Below are 16,908 nucleotides of genomic sequence, written 5' to 3'. Positions count from 1 at the left end.
ATAACTTTTCACTACATAGTAGGAGAAAATTAATAAAAACTTTGGGGGTTTTTTCTGACATCAAAACTTAGGATTTTGGATCCCTTTAACATCATCGGATTTATAATCAAGAAGTGTATGACACACATGACTATCTGTCAACACCACTTGCTGTTATTTTGCTAAGTTCTTTTTAGTGATTGAGTTGATTTTCATATTGTGACAAAGCATCAGAGATCAAGAAACAACATGAAATAATGTACACTACACTATTTGCAAGCTGGGAACTTTCTAAGAATGCAAATGTCAGTTTGCAAAAAAAACAAACTATATTTTCTTTTCTCACTAACAACATCAAGTACACAGAATAGAATGTAAGCTGAGACAGTCTGGTGTATATACTTTTAATTTTTTTGTAACAAGGCTCAAATTCGGAGGATTTAATTTGAATAAGATTCTATGGTACTAAATCTGTTAAAGTACAATCATGGGTAATACTGTGAACAGGGAGTATTAGAGAATAAGCCATGACTTTTATTTTCCAGTCTTGGTTTTTGACATTATGTAGAGTTAACACAAACTTGAAGACTATCTTCACATATGTTGAATTAGCCTGGAGTCAAGTCATATGAGGATTTTGGTATCATCCCACTCCCCACTACATCTAGCATAAGGCTAACAGTTGTGTATACTATTTATAGTTAAAAACAAAACATGTTAGTCTTATGCTGTAGGCATAGTGGAGAGGGATGATAGCCTTAAGCAACACATAACTTGAGTCCAGACAAGAAAGTCTGAATTGGTGTAATCTTTTCTTGAGGAAAGCATGTTATTTTTAATTTCATAATTATGTAAAATCACAGTCACATTCACATGATTTTGATTATTAACTGCATGAAGGTGAATGTTGTAATTACATCTTTCTAGTTAAGTTGTATAACATAGTTTTATTAGCTTAGTAGTCAGTGTCATGTTATCAGATGGTGTGAGATGATTTAGTGGTAGCCCTATCCTATTTTTGGGATATTGTGGCTTAAAACTGTAGGTGTACTTGGAAAATGCTGCTGTATACTAGCAGATTAATCAACACCAAGTGTGTAGCCTAGAGACCTGGCTATTATCTGGCTTGGCATATTGTGAAGCCAGATACTGAGATAGCCAAGTCTGTTATGTACACCAAGAGAACTGTAGACACACAATCAGGAACATGATTCATGAAGTATATATTGCAATTTGATAAATTTTACTCCAGTGTTGTAATATATTTACCTTAGACTGAGATGTTTATCAAACTGTCTATTTGCTTGCATAGATGGCACTGGAGGAGAGACATAATATTGACATTTATGTGCCCCTCCTCCCTGATAGATGGCTGTAAAGCTAACAAACAGACAGTTATATAAACATGGCATGTTTATTGATCTATTGAAAATATTCCATAATTTAGTGTATATAATTATATATATATAGATACATGTATATATCTTAATGTAAGGAAATAAATGTCAGTTTAAGATAATAACTGTTATGGTAATAGATCATGTCTGAGTGATGTGAATGGCTGTAAATGAATTTGTTGTGGTGTATATACACATTAGCAGTATTTGTATCTCAATTATGTCAAATTCTGCTGTATTGCATCACAGCCAACTATATAAACAAAAGAAATCCATTTCCCAACACAGATGGTGCTGTATATATACTAAATCATCATGTGTGAAGCTGTTTTCCTTTCCCAACATTTATTCAAATTTGATCACTCTAAATCACTTGTCTTTTAGTTTTTAAAAGTGACAAAAAATGTTAGACATTTTGAATTATTACGATTTCTAAAAAAAAAAAGATGCCAAGATTATACAATTGATTATATTTGGTTGTGTCACCTAAACATTTACCAAGTAAATTCCATAGTACATACTTAAATTTGTATGTCATAATGTGTGTGATTGAGATCTAAGCATTCTTCCTCCCCCCCCCCCCCCACCACAAACACCCCTCCTCCCATCCCTTCATTAAAAAAAATCTTCAGACTCAAACATGTTGGATTGGAGCTCCAGTAGCAGTAACTTGAATGATATTTAATTGTTATATTTATTAGTTTGGAATTAGTGTTTAAATTGTGTTTGACATGTACTAACTGAAGAATGTATTCATCTAATGATGAAATTCTGTCAACAAAGTACAATTTGTCGACAAAACATTTTTGGTAACGGCATCCTAATTCATGACTTTACATATGGACATCAAACTAGTATACACTGTGACAGTACATGTCATAAGATATAATGATTCAGGAAACAAAAGTATTGAACTGTTTTCATAAATTATATAAATTGTGTTTGGTACATTTTTTGTGTAAATTTTGAGGGGGCAAAAATTCGCAAATATCAAAATAGGGAAATCTCTGGCAATCAAGTAAATGGTGTGCTTATCATTGGACCAAGAAGATCACTCAATAATTGTGTGATGGAATACAAATGAACCCTGTCATAATGCATACCCAGTACAGTATGTATTCAATCTTAAACATTGAGTAAGTTTTATTTCAATACTTACAATTTTCAAAACTTTGCTGATATTTCATGTTTTTGACAACCATACATTTAAGGGTTTTGGATGGAGATAGAAATATGTAAGCTATAATTATAGTTCCTCAGGATTTACCAGGATTGTCTAAATCACTTAGTATGTATTAACTTTACGTAGAATGGTCACACTTAATTGCTTCATGGAAATAACAAAGGGTTCATTTTGTCACAACTATTGTGATTTTGACAAAGAAATGGCTTTAAAGTTTAATTGTTTTTCTCATCTCTCCATACATAGTAGTTAGTAGCCTTGAAAGAGAATATTTGAACCAATGACTTACCTAACATGTTGTAATTTAAGCAATATTGATTGCACACGTACTACATACAGATATTAGAATCATTTGACAAGTGAATAAATCATTTAATTGCCTCTTTGTGACCTATAGGTAATGTACCATGGGATCAAACTTAATTGGAATCATGTCAATAAATTTCATCCAATGAGAACAGCTTGAACTATCTTGAACAACCACTAATGTGTAATCTCTGAAGGAGTCAAAGATTACCATGGTGAGGCTTGTAAGGCCAACACAAAGTATTGCAGCAGAAACATGAACGTCCTGGAGAAAAGAGTGTCACAGTAGTTTGGAGACGTCATTGTTGGTAAGTATTCATTTCCTACAGAATTTAGATTGTAAGAATGTTGTTTCCATCCCTTTATGTAGAGTGCATCATATTTGTACATGTCTCATGACATGATTGTACATGTAGATGGTGTTGGGAGGTGTGTAGCAGTGTGAAGACAGGTGTTATTCTCCACCTAACCTATTAACGATAGAACCATAGGATGGGCATAGATAGTCACACTTCAAATTTAGATATTTTAGGCCATTTGATTGTTAGTGACATTGAATATATTTTTGGCCATTTGATACCAAATATTGTAATATAGTGTTTAGTCCATACTATAGATCTAAACCTATTTTTGTTTTGTTTTGTTACAAATGTCTTATTTTACATTTCTTATTTCAATTAAGTGTAACAATAACTTCTCAACTCAAATAGAAGACGAGAAAATATAATTGATTTATGTGAAATTTTGTGTGATTTTCATCCAGACATTACAGTTGAAAGTACCAATTCTTTCACTTGTGATTCTTATTAATTGGTTTAATTTGTTTATAAGCTATATTTTAATACCAGCTTTGAGTTCAGTCAATTGCAAGTAATGGTTTAGTGTGCTCCACTAAGCGTATGAATACTATAACCTTCAAGATTAATTTCGGAAATACCGATGGCTTTTGAAAATATCTGTTTTTTCACATTTCAAAGTAAAGCAAGGATTAAACACAGAAGGTATATGTCCTAATATTACTAAATTTTTATATTAATCTTTAATTTGTTAAAAGTGATCATTTAATATTCAACTTTAGTCAAATAATGGCCCCAATAAGAATTCTGAAAATATTTTTTGTGTGCAGTTAATACAAATGTAGGCTGTTTTTGAACACCACCAAAGGAAACAAGGATATAAGACTCCGTAGCATAAGACTTTTGTATTGTTAACCATCCTTGTTACTACTTGCTATAAATCACTTTCCTATTAATAACGATATTGAAAGCTTAGTAAAAAAAATTAGATGTACTACATGATGTCAGAAAAAAAAAGTTACTTGCTTGTTGGAAAGATCAGAATTCCACAATACAGATAAACTAACAGATCTTCTGCAGATAATTCAAAACATTTTTGTTAGCTGCTGACAAAAGACAAAAAAAAACAACCAAAACATGGAGTAAGTATTTAAAGTAGAACCCAGCTGTTTGGCATAGGGAAAGGACATTTATGTAAATTAAGTCAGACTGGAACTGTCTAGCCATAGTTCATTTAATCAATGTCTGAGATTGTCCAAATCTCTTCTTATAATTGACTTGACATTTAGTCTGACATGCACAAAGTGTTCATTCCTGTCTAGTTCCACTTCAGTTACAAGCCAAATCACAGTAATCTTCCTTTTTAGTACAAATGAAACAGTCCTTGCATTTTTGTTTGATCATAATATGTAGACATGAAGACTCAGCAAGCTGAGATCACTTATAGGAAATGAAGTTATAACCCAAATCAAAGAAGTTCATTTCAGAGTTCCAGATTGGGTACTGTTTGTAACACATGTAGTAAGTATACAATCCGCTTCTTGATTGTCAGTTATGTGTAATTTTCTTGTCATTTTAAAGTGGCATGCACAGTCTGTAACTTAATAAATCTGTGAGAGTAAGTACTTAGTAGATGTCTATTACCTGGAGGGCTGTCATGCAGCAACTATAGTTCCCGTGGCTGAATTCGGGTGAAATAGTTTGCTTGATAACAGCATAAGGAGTACTATGATGTCTATTAGTGTCCTAATAATAAGGCCAGACGAAATACACATCATATTCTCAAACACAAGTTCTTTCTATAGTCAAAGCACAACACTGAAAAGACTGCTGTGCTACATGACCTATTTGCCCTGGGGTAAATACTGAACATGACTAGTCCACATTCTATGCAAATTTAGGTTACCTTCAGAAGACAGTGTCAAAGTGCATTGACTCATGATGATTTTGTAAAATCAAGTTTCCTTTCAAGTCATACTCCCCCTCATACATGTAGGTGTATGTTATACACCAATTCTAATTTGATGAATGTATCAAGTCAAAGGTTAGCAAGTTAATGGTCTCACTGTTCCCATTACATTTTATGGAGGCTGTATTACCATTATAGTGTCTAGTAATCTTTATTAGATGACTAGTATGACATATTTTGGCCATATTTTATCAGATTGCAGTCTTCCTACAATGGATGGGATGATCAACAAAACTGCTACATTCTGATTAGTCACATTTACTTGACTGTGTTTGAATAATCTCTGACATTAGATGACCTGTTCATCCTTTAGTTAGTTTGCTACAAGACTAGTAATCAATACACTACATGTATGTTGTCTGACTGCCATTAGTCAGTTATTTCACTTGCCCTTTAAGCACACACAGATGTGATTGATTGATATTACACAAATTGTTGTTTTTGTCTTGATATGACTAATTGCCTTTTCTATGATTTACTTGTGGCAGTGGCTAGGGAAATGTGATTATAACATCCTTTTAAAGAGTAAATTAAATAAAAAAAGCCAACTGAAGATTTTTATTCTTGCCAAGACACAGCTATGGTTAATTGATACTGTTGAGTGTTGTCAATGGTGATAAACAACAGTAGGTAGGTGATTAGAATTAAAGTAGAATTATAGATCATTTAATCAAAACATTTCATTCCATTTTTTTTGTCTAATGTGTGCAGTAATGGACCGTGCATGGACTGATAGCCTCTAGCATAGGATTTCTTAGACATGCATACATCATGCAGTTATGTTTTGAATTGAAAGTCACTGAGTACAGTGCTGGTGATTTGTATAGAGTGAGATAGATAATGTCTAGTGGTCATTATGCTAAGCTATAACAGAGTTGTGACTGATGACTATGAAAAGCAATTGAACACAATGATACCAAAATATTATAAGGAAACTATGAATAAAATAAGCTTCGTCCATGAACCCGCTTCAGTAATATTCATGTACTGATGTAAATATATTGTAAGCAACTCAAACGTTGATTAAACTATGCATAGTTCACTTTTGTCTGGAGGGATGATGTTTATAGGGTGGAGCCAGAGTGTCTGTTGTTGATCTCCACCCCAGGACCATATGAATTAAGCCACCCCAGGATCATGTGAAAAGGCATCTGTGCATTTCATGTGCTTTATTTGTAATGAGGACAGTTTAGTGATTACTGTAATTCTAACATAAATATTATGACAGAACCCCATGGCCTCGCAATGGACGGCAGGGCATACAGAAGTTATTTTCACGAGTGATTCGGTTTATTCTGCCGCGTATTTTCACGAGCGATAGCGAGTGAAAATACAGCAGAATAAACCGAATCAAGAGTGAAAATAACTTCTGTATGCCCTGCCGTCCATTGCGAGGCCATGGGGTTCTGTTATTATTACATATGTACACCAAAAACGCAATAAAATGCAGGTGGGGAAGGGCGAACAACATATTCGCATGAATATGTATCAGGTCACCAGCTCATGTCATTCAGGTCAGGCAGAGGTCACAGACGTGAATTATGAGCGATGATTGGTTGTCAACAACAATAAGTATTGATATGCAAATTACGTGTTGACCTGCTCTCGCTAGCTAGCTCCGCTGTGATTCATTCACAAAACCGATCAGAAGAAATGCATACACGATTATTTTAGTAGTAGAAACATATACAATTCAACAGCGTGGTATTCTTAGTGTCCTATATAATAGTACTTCAGTAAAATCTTTCAAAATGTACAATATTATAAAAGTTAGTCTTCATCAGAATCGGAAAAGATTACGGATTGTCTGTTTTATAATGTAAACACACTGACAAGAACTTTGACAGAGGTGTTTCCGGCGACATATGAAATGTGAAATTGAAAGATCCACCGCTAATACGGGTATTTTCAAAACATTCCGCATAACTGTGGGAATTGATTGACTGCGTTCTGGCTGGTTGATGGTCCTGAGGATTGTGTTGCACGATCTCCCATCGGCTGCATTTGTTGGGCGTTGTTGATGTGTACGAAGCATCGGTGGCCGTAGTCGCTGGGCGCGTGCCTCGGGTCAGCTTTATTTTGTTGTTGATCATAATAAAATTCACTCTCAGAAAGTTCAAAATAATTCAAATTAAACAAATCGTTATGTTCAGAATCCACCGAAATATCTTCCATTTGTAAAGTAGTGGTCGCCGGCAATAGTTACAAACATAAAGTAGTTCGAAAGGTTGTTTACTCATTTGCATAATGAACAGTGAAAATACCTAACTAATTTGCATAGTTATTTGATAGGTAAGGCACTAATTTGCATAGTTATTTGATACCCCAGAACTTGCGATGGTCGAGAAAAAATAGTGAAATACATTATGAACCAACAAAAAATTGTTCAAAAAGTGTGTAACAACAGGAAAGACACATATGTGCATTTAAAAAAATGCATTTATTTGCTTATTTTCATCAGGAATTGGTTTTACTTCTCGATCTATTTTATCTCATTTTATCTCATTTACATATTAGCCACCAGTGAAAATACCGGTTTTATTTTTGACTGTACACCAACGTACACAATGGTACATATGTAATAAAAACAAGTATTTTATTGTCTGAACTTGAAACTCCTTGCTCAGCTCTCTTGGTTTGAAAGAAAGTCTTTTTAAAAAAAGGTTTGCTCAGTGAGGGCGCCATATAAAGTGAACAAGCCCATTGTGAATGGGTTCCTTTAACACATCATTTCTGTATGAGACACCACTGAATTATGCAAATATGAAGAAAAAAAGTGAAATGACTTCTTCAGATTTGACAATTGGCAATATAGTGACTGAGTAAATGAGTCAGTCTTAACTGATGATCATTTCCTGTGTAACTTTAAAACACAACATATTATATAGTAGATTAGATGAAAGTCACATCCAACATTTACACCCCTGTATAATATATCATTGTGTACTGATGATGTCAATACTGTAATGGTAATAAGAGTTTATGAAATCCTAAGTAAGTCCATAGCTGGTTGATATCTCAAAGTGACTACTCTTATACTCCTCATTGCTAGTGTATGATTAGCTGAATTGCAGCAGCTTATAGGTACCTGGTAGTTTGCTATTAGTAACATATTATGCATAGCACACCTTGAATATACAATACTGAAATTACAAATAATCCCACAATCCTTTGCGTGAATATGTGCACTTTTAATTGCAAATTGAAAACCATCTGAACATTTCAATTGTCAATAGATACATGTACATCTTTTTATAGGAGATGTCATTTAACCTTTGGTGTCAATATGTTGTGATTTTTATTTGAAACAATCTCATGTTATTTTCAGTAACTGTTCTGGTCAGCAGCTGTTTGCATCATATTGTATTTATAATCCCTTACACCTTGGATTGGAGCACTCTAATTCTGTCTACCTACCATTGGATGTTAACTGTAGTGTTATATAGAGAATAACATAGAGTGACAACAATCATTGTAAAAATAATTTTTTAAAGTTACTACATGTAGATTGCCATTATTGTACAATAAATTAATAGAAATTAATATAAAGCAATGTCAGTGAATTTTTTATATTTAAATTATCAATACAAATTACATGACTAATCAGAAAAAAGAGAGACTAATTTCAAGCAATATTAAAATCATTGCAGCTGTTAACTTAAAGTAATGTAACACCAATCCAATGATAACAATATTAGATATTAGAGTTATCAATAGATGGATTAGAACTAATGAGATAGACACTTTGCTTACTGATAAAGCAAAAAGTCAAATTCCACATCAAATTGAAACTTCCAATCAGAATGGTTTTTTTTCTATTATATCTGTGAGATCAACTGAATTTGTATGATTCATTCTCACTGATATAAAGTCAGTGCTGTAGTGTTAGATTTTTAACTAAAAACAAGTTTGGAACTGCTTTTGAGTTGGTGTATGTCATTCCTTATGAATATGAATGAGTTGTTAAATTATCAATTTGATTTATTTTACAATGATGTATGTACCAATCACACTTGTGGTAAGTGTCATGTGATTAGCTATTGTTATTCATGAGTTCACAGTTGAATTTAACAAGTCGACAGCATGACTCAATCTTGCAGCTGAATACAAGCAGTGTACAGTCAGTGTAAAGCCAGTGTACTAGCAGTCTGTGTCAAATAAGCTACTCAATCACTGAGAAGAGAATGTGAGCCTCTTTATACAGCATATATGTAGATGTCTAGTTGATACTTAAACTGACCAGCCTGGTGAGACACATACATGTACATCTATACCATTCATTGCAGTGAGTATCAAACAATAATACTTATTTTCATTACTTTCTATATTATGTTTATGCCTGTTTTACAACCATCATTCGTATAGGAAATTCGACTCCTATGACTGAGAGATGCCTTCTCAGTAATTGTGTTTTCACTTTGATGTGGTTCCACCTCATTAAATATCAAGATAAAGTACAAGAAAGAACATAGCCATCAAGTGATGTCTACTTGATTTAGTAATACCGGTAGAGTGATTTAACCTACACAAGTCATCAAGTATTGGCTATAGAGTTACAGATTTTTAGTCTCATTGCAGAACAGCAGTGAAAAGTAAGCAATGCACTATATACAGAAGCATGTATGGGTGTGTGATTATGGTATAGATAAATGTATCTAGGCCAGACACTGTTTAATGCCAATAACATCTTGATGTATGACTGTGTAGACGCCTTTAGGTGTCCCATTAATATTTATGAATGTTTAGATGACAGTGGGTGTTAGACTGTCTTGTAGACGTACCTTTTACCTCCATTGTTATAGTGACTGAATACACTGCTATTAGAAACTCAACATCAATCACTTAAATGTGTTTGGAAACGTGGCAAAATGACTGATAAACTGGGGTACATTTTTAACCGATATTTGAACTTTAATGCCTCAACAAAAATCATTGGTAGGTAATGCTGATAAACATACCTGGGGGATCTCACAGTTAGTGTGTACAAAACACTAGTACTAGTAGTAGGGTAAAATCATGGTGGAAAATACAGTCATGTATACTTGGGGGACTCTAGTACTGTTACTACACCAGTCAGATTATCTCAACTTGCCAAAGAGTGATAGAAGTATAAAATGACTTAATCAGAGTCATCAAATTACAAGAGAATGAACTGGAAAGAAATTTGTTCATTTTCATCATTTCATCGGGTTTTTTTTTATTTTATTGATAACGCTTTGTCACTGTCAACATTATATTTACTATAGAGTATATTTCCAATTCTTTCATTGCAAAGCTATCACAGAATTACTTCAAATAATTTAATATGACAATAATGTCACAATGTTAATTTGATTATGTGAGCACAAACAAAAGAAGAATTGTTTCTGGTCAGCATACGCATCACTTAAATACCACTGGGTCGATCTTCTTTTTTTCATGTTTGTCCAGCCCATGCAGTCTGCAGATGTGGGGGAAACACAAAAATTACCCTTCCTTGCACTTGCTCTAAAGTACTAAATAAAAAGAACAGTAACTGTCATAAATACATAGATGATGTAGTAGATTGAGTGACAGGTTTGTTGAGAATAAAAAAAAATCGCGTCATTGCACCACTTTAGAGAAAATGTTCTTACCAGAAACTATTTATTTTTTTTTTTTGCCAAGGTATGTTGTATTGTTATTGTCTGTGTTACAACACGTTCACTGACAGTTATTTCATACATGTACATACAATTTACAAGATAACAATGCAGTCATAATTTCTATAACATAACAACTGATCAATTTCATTTATGTAGTAGTAATAATAATAATGATGATAATGTTGGTTTTTATATAGTGCTTTCGCACTCTATTATTACCTCTGGCATGGATCAATAGTGGCATAACGGCTCTTTACTTCCTCAACTCCCTAGGGAGCATTACAGTCCATTGCAGCCTTTATAAGTGCATAGGATTAAAGCATTTACATTGCAACCTCTATCCTACCAGGTCCCCAATTATACAGCTGGGTTGACTGAGGCGCAGTCATGGTTCAAATCTTACCCAAGGATTTTAGCCATTCAGAAACAAACAGCAGCAATGGGGCATGAATTGTAACCTGCAGATGCAATGCTGGCCACTTTAACTATTCACCCATCATGACTCCAATACATGCTTTATATTATCTAAATATCATAATACCAAATCATCATTTTATAAATATATAAACATTATAAACAGATAATAAAATTTGCGAACAGATAATAAAATTTTTCACACATTTATAGAGTCTGAAGAAATTATTGTCATAGAAACCAGAGGCTTCATATATAAAATGATAGTATAATTTTATGTAAACAAATTTCACCATCAACCCTATACGAGTATAGGTCCATGTTTTCACACATGATGATACTAAGCTAGTGATTAATATAGCAAACATTTCAAGTCAACCACAGCTCAGATGCATTCACCATCACCAGTTAATCTGTAGTTGTGATAGCCCATTTTGTGAAACATATTTTCAATCTTATGTAACCATGGCAATACTAGTAATTAATATGATCTGATTCTCAGTAATAATGTTGACACAAATTGAGTTCCATTTCTTCACACGGCCATTCTTACAAAAAAAAAAGCTGTAAAATACCAGTAGCTCTTTACATCATTTTCCTTGCAATTTCAGTTTCTTGTGTCCTAAGGGAACATTTTTAAAAAACAAAACAAAACTGCCATGGTGCACACTTTCAGCAAACTCATAGTACATAATATCATACTTGTAATAGCATCTCATCTGTGTACAGAATATCATCAGGTCAGAAAATTTATGAACAGCATTAAAAACAAATACTGTAGAAAGGATTGAAACACACACGTATGAGACAAAAATTAGAAGATATTATTCCTCAACATTTTTCTTCATTCAGCCAAAGAAAATATGCATATTTTGTGATGATAAAGAACAACCAGGGTATATAATCCATATTTTCTGTTCAAAGACAATAACTAGGCTTGAGTGCATGTAAGGTAAATGTTAAAAAGTCTATAGTATTCAACTGTTTTCATTCACATGCAGAAAGATTCCTTCAAATTACAATAAATGTGACATGATACAGAAACTTTTACTTTCAACAGCATGTATTTGAATTGATTGGAACTAACAGCCAATATATCGTATGCAATAGGTGTACATGTAATGTGTTGTCAGAAATACTACTTTGTGTCTGAAAGAGTATGTATACTACGTTTTGTGTCTGAAAGAGTAATGTATACTATGTTTTGTGTCTGAAAGAGTAATGTATACTATGTTTTGTGTCCAAAAGAGTGTGTATACTATGTTTTGTGTCTGAAAGAGTAATGTATACTATGTTTTGTGTCTGAAAGAGTAATGTATACTATGTTTTGTGTCTGAAAGAGTAATGTATACTATGTTTTGTGTCTGAAAGAGTAATGTATACTATGTTTTGTGTCTGAAAGAGTAATGTATACTATGTTTTGTGTCTGAAAGAGTATGTATATTATGTTTTGTGTCTGAAAGAGTAATGTATACTGTACTTTAAAATGGCCATTGGATGAGGATTGGTGTTTATTTTGGATTTTTGATTTATAAAATAATTAAATCATGGCATATCCTACTTAAAAAACAATGTGAAATGGCATAGACCAAGTCTGTGTTTGTAACTCAAAACATTGCAAAAAGCTAAAAAAATGTGTGAAAAGTTTATTGTATGTAAACCTTTTTACACATTTATCATTCTTTTTGCAATGTATAAATTAAAAATCCAAAATAAATATTACCCAATCCTCATCCATATGGCCACTTAAAGATGAATCTAGATGTTCATTTCATATTGGCTGTTAGCTAAAGTACCAAGACAGTAACCTTTGAAATCCTCAGAGATTATAATTGAATGGAAACTGTCAATCAGACCATGCATACATAATTTATATATACTAGCTTACAAAACTAGTCCCAACCTTCTTTGACACATTAGGGGTAGACCATTTGATATCGGGGGGGGGGGGGGGGGGGGGGGCTTGGAAGATTGGTGGAGTGTCATTATTTTTTTCCCACCTGCTTGATTGTGAATTATTTTTTTTCTCCTTCGCCTATCCTGGCAATTTTTCTTTCTTTCCTTCTTTGAGATATCCGGATTTTTTTACGCCTATGTTGAACACCTATTTTTGTTGCCACGATTCTCTGTTTGTTTTCGCACAGGGTAATACAGAGAGTAAAAAGATGCTGTTCTATCACACACAGATTATATTTAGAAAACTACATATTTCAATACATGTTTGATTTTCAATTAAATAAACATCATTGACAGTTTTTATGCCATGGTATGATGACACACTGAAAATGCAAATCGGAAACTTGATTGGTGAGCTCAAACATTCAAACAGACCGGCCAGTTTCTCCAGCCTGGGGGTAGGGGTTGGTCAGTGTTTTTTTTCCATTGGGCCGACAAAAAGTCACTGACCCCCATGAATAAAGTTTCAATTAGCATCTTGACAGTAAGCTGTAGAGGGAAGAGCTTTGAGACTAGGATATGTCCACCTCTTTTTGTGTGTGTGTGTGTGTGGGGGGGGGGGGGGGGTTCTTGGGGGTCTCCCCTAGAAGCCCTGGAGGATTTTTACTCTTAAAGCCAATTTTCAGGCTATTCACAGACACTTTCAGACAATAATTTGCAAGCTTTACAAGACAGCTCTAACATGTAAAAAGCAACTACATATGGTTGAAACATTTTTGAAATAAAGTTTCATAGCATCTTGACAGTAAGAGGTGGAGGGAAGAACTTTGATTTGAGACTGGGACATGTCTTCCTGTTATGGGGGTCCTAGGGGGCCTCCCCTAGAAGTTTTTTTTTTACCAATTTTGGTGAATCTTATTGTTGGTTTAACAAATGAGATCTGGCAGATCTGGATTTTTTGTTTCTATTTAGGCAATTTTTAGGTTATTCATAGCCTCTGAGGTAATATTGCCAAGCTTCGAAAAGCAAAAGTAAATATAACTTTTAAAATAAGTTTTCCATGTTATAAAAGTGGACCTGTAACATTGGTATAGGGGCATTAATATTGCATGTACAGTAAAGTCACTTGTATGTCAGAGCACTTTAGGAGGTCATACCTAGTGTACAATAGAAACTTGAATTTGATTTGTAGTGTCGATACATGTAGTGTCCGAAATAGAATGTATATTCATCCCTTCTGACAAATTCATACTGAAGAGACTAGAACAATTTAGATTAAGTTCTTTTATAAACTATCTAATAGTATGAAGATTACCATTACAAAAATTTCAAGTTCACTTTTGCCCCAAAGTGCAAGATAAGTGAAGCACTGATTGTGAAACAGCCAAACACTTACATGGCATGTTTTGTAACTAGTGTGGTAGCTAGGTAATACATATGTATAATTTTATGTATAGTTGTGTTTAAACCCTTACATGAAGTAATATTTAAAAAAAATTATGAAAGAAACAGAGACAAGAACAAATATATACATGTACATGTACCACAGGCCAATGAAACTGACTGGTCCCTGACATGTATTTGAAAATGTTTGTCATGACCTGACAAGTGTCCGGTTGGAGAGGTACTAGCAGGTTGAACAGTACACATGAACTTGTGCATCATTTCCCTGCCAAGACATTTTCTTTCTAGCAGCAGGGGTCCATCTTTTCTTTCCATCACCCACTCAGATCCGGAATTCTTTTTTCAAGCAACTCCATTTGGCATCTTTTTTCCCCCCGAAATCTCCAAGCCCTCCCCAGGATATCAAATAGTCCACCCCTTACTATAATTGTTAGCTTGAGATAGGCACATGCCTTAGACTTCCTATATCATATATCAAGTTTCACATTTGGAGACGTCCTAATCTTGTTTGCCAGCCATGAGTATCTCAAGTAACTGACATTTCACTTTGACTCCTATCTTAATTGTTATGTACCATACATACATACATACATACATACATACAAAATGCATACAAAATGCATACATACATACATACATACATACATACATACATACATACATACACACATACATACATACATACAAAATGCATGCATACATACGTACATACATACATACATACATACATACATACATACTTACATACATACATACATATATACATACATACAAAATAAATGCATACATACATACATACATACATACATACCGGTACATATATACATACAAAATGCATACACACATAAACCTAGAATACATATTTATTTAACTTTAAACTTCTGGATGGACTACAAAAATACATAGACATACATATGTATGTACATACGTACTATGTATGCATGCACGCACGCACGCACACACACACACACACACACACACACACACATTGTAACGTGATTGTATAGTCATTGTCGGCATCATCATCACATCATCATCATCATCATCATCATCATTGTCGTCGTCATAGTCATTGTCGCCATCATCATTTGTCGTCGTCATAGTCATTGTTGACATCATCATCATCATTGTCATCGTCATAGTCGTTGTCACCATCATCATCATCATTGTCATAGTCATTGTCACCATCATCGTCACCATTGTTGTCATAGTCATTGTCACCATCATCATCATCATTGTCATAGTCAGTGTCGCCATCATTTTCATCATTGTCATTGTCATAGTCATTGTCGCCATCATCATCACATCATCATCATATGGAAAGGTGGTTGGAGCCATCATTGACAACGCAAAATTCCATTAAAAAATCCTATCAAAATTGTCACCATTGGCCAGTGTCGACGTGCACACACACACACATTGTACGGCAACCAACTGAATATATGATCATCGTCATCATCATGACATCATCATGTGTACATGTATGTGTCTGAAATTTTGTTTTATTTGTAGCCATGTTTGAAAATATAATACTTTAGCGAAATACAAGTCGTAAAACTAAACCAAACCCAAGGTATTATCAAAATATCATAATGATTATTCTGACTACGTCACAAAATGACATTCTAGATGTCCCTATACACTATGGCAAATATGAGATGGAAAATACTGAACACCACTGCCGAGTTTTCTATGTCTAAGCATGGGGGTAGAAATGCCAGTCATGAATATAACCCTTCCTGTAATAAGATTCTTTGAAAATACAAGCTCTGGGTATAAAAAGCTGAAAATAAACATTGTCAAGTAAAAGTGTTGCATTTACATCATCAGCGCTAACTGTTGATGCTGGTTGATAGTCGACGGTGATGTTGCAAAGTTGATGGTGTCAGTGTTGGCAATGTCGGCGGTGTATGCAGTGCTATAGGTGATGATGCTATGGCTGCCTTTACAGGTGTAGGTCAGTGTCAGTGGTGTATGCAGTGATGAAGGTCCACATTGGCATGTGTAGCAAGTTTGATGGTCGACACTGACCGATGATGTCCCAACCGGCTTTCCATATCATCATTATCATTGTTACCATCATCGTGACATCATCATCATTGTCGCCATCATCATCACCATCATCATCACCATCATATGTCACCCTTGCCATTGTCATCCACATCATTGTTGTCATCATCATTGTTGTTGTAGTCGTTGTCGCCATCATCATCATCATCATCATCATCATCATCATCGTAGTCATTGCTGCCATCATTCCCTTGCTGTTGAACCTACTGATGATATTAATAACAAGATTCCAATCCCCTATAGCTTACACAATATCAACAAAAATGTCAGCAGCTAAGAAAAAATGACTTTACTATCATTTGAAATATTAATAATCTTCAGAGATCGACTGATATTCTCCATTTATCTTATATGACTGATCTGTCATACA

At 34.0% G+C, this 16,908-nt stretch overlaps 1 protein-coding gene across 1 annotated transcript in view; it reads left to right on the top strand.

Annotated features, from left to right (window-relative positions):
* The first annotated feature begins 9,276 nt into the window (after positions 1-9,276).
* LOC144443779 (myogenesis-regulating glycosidase-like) overlaps positions 9,277-16,908 on the top strand; it is a 53,709-nt gene continuing 46,077 nt past the window's right edge. The window contains exon 1 of the mRNA XM_078133326.1: positions 9,277-9,415. The gene's annotated coding sequence lies outside the window, so the exon portion shown is untranslated. The remainder of the gene's footprint in view (positions 9,416-16,908) is intronic.

This window comes from Glandiceps talaboti, chromosome 12 (genome assembly GCF_964340395.1).
Source record: "Glandiceps talaboti chromosome 12, keGlaTala1.1, whole genome shotgun sequence".
In the NCBI taxonomy this organism is placed as follows: Eukaryota; Metazoa; Hemichordata; class Enteropneusta; family Spengelidae; genus Glandiceps; species Glandiceps talaboti.
The sequence above is the reverse complement of the archived record's forward strand: the minus strand, read 5'-3'. Positions and strand labels throughout refer to the sequence as shown.